Source organism: Hyperolius riggenbachi, chromosome 12 (genome assembly GCF_040937935.1).
Source record: "Hyperolius riggenbachi isolate aHypRig1 chromosome 12, aHypRig1.pri, whole genome shotgun sequence".
Classification (NCBI taxonomy): domain Eukaryota; kingdom Metazoa; phylum Chordata; class Amphibia; order Anura; family Hyperoliidae; genus Hyperolius; species Hyperolius riggenbachi.
This window is the reverse complement of record NC_090657.1, coordinates 225,064,132-225,068,394: the sequence shown is the minus strand read 5'-3', so window position 1 is coordinate 225,068,394 and position 4,263 is coordinate 225,064,132.

Below are 4,263 nucleotides of genomic sequence, written 5' to 3'. Positions count from 1 at the left end.
CTGCCCACATTGCGATTTTCTGGTGTCTGCTGCACACATTATGATTTTCTGGTGTCTGCTGCCCACATTACGATTTTCAGGTCACTGCTGCCCACATTGCGATTTTCTGGTGACTGCTGCCCACATTACGATTTTCAGGTGTCTGCTGCCCACATTATGATTTTCTGGTGTCTGCTGCCCACATTGCGATTTTCTGGTGTCTGCTGCCCACATTACGATTTTCAGGTGTCTGCTGCCCACATTACGATTTTCAGGTCACTGCTGCCTACATTGCGATTTTCTGTTGACTGCTGCCCACATTAGGATTTTCAGGTGTCTGCTGCCCACATTGCGATTTTCTGGTGACTGCTGCCCACATTACGATTTTCAGGTGTCTGCTGCCCACATTACGATTTTCATGTCACTGCTGCCTACATTGCGATTTTCTGGTGACTGCTGCCCACATTAGGATTTTCTGGTGTCTGCTGCCCACATTATGATTTTCTGGTGACTGCTGCCCACATTACGATTTTCTGGTCACTGCTGCCCACATTGCGATTTTCTGGTGTCTGCTGCCCACATTGCGATTTTCTGGTGTCTGCTGCCCACATTACGATTTTCAGGTGTCTGCTGCCCACATTACGATTTTCTGGTCACTGCTGCCCTCATTGCGATTTTCTGGCCACTTCTGCCCACATTGCGATTTTCTGGTGTCTGCTGCCCACATTACGATTTTCAGGTGTCTGCTGCCCATATTATGATTTTCTGGTGTCTGCTGCCCACATTACGATTTTCAGGTGCCTGCTGCCCACATTACGATTTTCAGGTGTCTGCTGCCCACATTATGATTTTCTGGTGTCTGCTGCCCACATTGCGATTTTCTGGTGTCTGCTGCCCACATTGCGATTTTCTGGTCACTGCTGCCCACATTGCGATTTTCAGGTGTCTGCTGCCCTCATTACGATTTTCAGGTGTCTGCTGCCCACATTACAATTTTCAGGTGTCTGCTGCGCACATTGCGATTTTCAGGTGTCTGCTGCCCACATTGCGATTTTCTGGTGTCTGCTGCCCACATTGCGATTTTCTGGTGTCTGCTGCCCACATTGCGATTTTCTGGTGTCTGCTGCCCACATTACGATTTTCTGGTGTATGCTGCCCACATTAGGATTTTCTGGTGACTGCTGCCCACATTGCGATTTTCTGGTGACTGCTGCCCACATTGCGATTTTCTGGTGACTGCTGACCACATTGCGATTTTCTGGTGACTGCTGCCCACATTGCGATTTTCTGGTGACTACTGCCCACATTAGGATTTTCTGGTGTGTGCTGCCCACATTATGATATTCTGGTGACTGCTGCCCACATTAGGATTTTCTGGTGACTGCTGCCCACATAGCGATTTTCTGGTGACTGCTGCCCACATTGCGATTTTCTGGTGAACTCTGCCCACATTACGATTTTCTGGTGAACACTGCCCACGTTACGATTGTCTGGTGAATGCTGTCCACGTTACAATTTTCTGGTGAACGCTGCCCACATTACGATTTTCTGGCCCACATTACGATTTTCTGGTGAACACTGCGCACGTTACGATTGTCTGGTGAATGCTGTCCATGTTACAATTTTCTGGTGAACGCTGCCCACATTACGATATTCTGGTGACTGCTGCCCACATTAGGATTTTCTGGTGACTGATGCCCACATTGCGATTTTCTGGTGACTGCTGCCCACATGGCGATTTTCTGGTGACTGCTGCCCACATTACGATTTTCTGGCCCACATTACGATTTTCTGGTGAACACTGCCCACGTTACGATTGTCTGGTGAATGCTGTCCACGTTACGATTTTCTGGTGAACACTGCCCACATTACGATTTTCTGGCCCACATTACGATTTTCTGGTGAACACTGCGCACGTTACGATTGTCTGGTGAATGCTGTCCATGTTACAATTTTCTGGTGAACGCTGCCCACATTACGATTTTCTGGTGAACTCTGCCCACATTACGATTTTCTGTCCCACATTACAATATTCTGGTGAACGCTGCCCACATTACGATTGTCTGGTGAATGCTGTCCACGTTACAATTTTCTGGTGACTGGTGCCCACATTACGATTTTCTGGTGAACTCTGCCCACATTACGATTTTCTGGTGAACTCTGCCCACATTACGATTGTCTGGTAAAATGCTGCCCACTTTACAATTAATTTACAGTGAAACGCTGCCCCATTACGATTATTTGGCACCTTTGGGGGGGGGGGCAGTGATTTCTAGTTACGCCCCTGCCTATTCCCTTTCATCTTATCCCTCAGCTCTCCTCACTACCTGTGCACTGGACCCTATTCCCTCTTATCCTTCAGCTCTCCTCACTACCTGTGCCCTGTTACTCCTAAAGCTCGCTGTCTGAGGGTAACTCTGGACTTTGAGCGCTCATTTATACCACACATCAACACATTAACTACCTCCTGCTACTTCCATCTCAAAAATATTTCCAGAATCGGTCCTTTCCTCTCACAAGAGGCAACCAAAATGCTTGTACCTGCTCTAATCATCTCCCGTCTTGACTACTGTAACACCCTACTCTGTGGTCTACTAAAAAGCAGCCTGGCACCTCTCCAGTCTCTGCTAAACTTTGCTGCCCGTCTCATCCACCTCTCTTCTAGATCCTCTAAGGCAGCCCCTCTCTGCCAATCCCTCCATTGGTTACCAATTACCCAAAAGATCCAGTTTAAACTTCTCGCGCTTGCATACAAAGCTCTACACAAGCTATCGCCTCCATACATTTCCTCTTTCATCTCCAGATACCTCCCCGCCCGGATTCTCCATTCCTCACAAGAGACGCCTGTCCTCCAGCCTCGTCACCGCCTCTCGCTCTCACATCCAGGACTTCTCATGGGCTGTCCCTCTCCTTTGGAACTCTCTCCCACAACCTGTCTGTTATGTTCCGAGCCTGGAAACCTTCAAACATACTCTGAAAACACACCTGTTCAGACAAGCCCATTATTTGCTATAGATAGCATTGGAAATTCACTGGCCCATCCCGGTGTTTCCTTCCGTATTGTTTCCACTCCAATACTCTCTAGGTATGTGTAAGCTTACAAGGGCAGGGACCTCCTCCTAGTGTTTCTTATATTGCTGTAATTTACTATGTTCACATATACCAACCTGAGAGATATCTCAAACTACACATTAACTATGTATGTATTTGTACTTGTACAATTGAATGTCATGACTGTACAGTGGCCAGCTATACTGGGGGGCACCTATACCAGGCTACCCATACTGGGGGCACCTATACCTGGCTACCTATACTGGGGCACCTACGCCTGGCTACCTATACTGGGGGCACCTATGCCTGTCTACCTATACTGGGGGCATCTACGCCTGGCTACCTATTCTGGGGGCACCTATGCCTGGCTACCTATACTGGGGGCACCTATGCCTGGCTACCTATACTGGGGGCACCTATGCCTGGCTACCTATACTGGGGGCACCTATGCCTGGCTACCTATACTGGGGGCACCTATGCCTGGCTACCTATACTGGGGGCATCTATGCCTGGCTACCTATTCTGGGGGCACCTATGCCTGTCTACCTACACTGGGAACATCTACGCCTGGCTACCTATACTGGGGGCATCTACGCCTGGCTACCTATACTGGGGGCACCTATGCCTGGCTACCTATACTGGGGGCACCTATGCCTGGCTACCTATAATGGGGGCACCTATGCCTGGTTACCTATACTGGGGGCACCTATGCCTGGCTACCTATACTGGGTGTACCTATGCCTGGCTACCTATACTGGGTGTACCTATGCATGGCTACCTTTATTAGGGGAACCTATGCCTGGTTACCTATACTGGGGGCACCTATGCCTGGCTACCTATACTGGGGGCATCTATGCCTGGCTACCTATTCTGGGGGCACCTATGCCTGTCTACCTACACTGGGGGCACCTATGCCTGGCTACCTACACTGGGGGCATCTATGCCTGGCTACCTATACTGGGGGCACCTAAGCCTGGCTACCTACTCTGGGGGCATCTATGCCTGGCTACCTATACTGGGGGCACCTAAGCCTGGCTACCTATACTGGGGGCACCTATACCAGGCTACCTATACTGGGAGAACCTATGCCTGGCTACCTATACTGATGGCACCTATGCCTGGCTACCTATACTGGGGGCACCTATGCCTGGCTACCTATACTGGGGGCACCTATGCCTGGCTACCTATACTGGGGGCACCTACGCCTGGCTACCTATACTGGGGGCACCTACG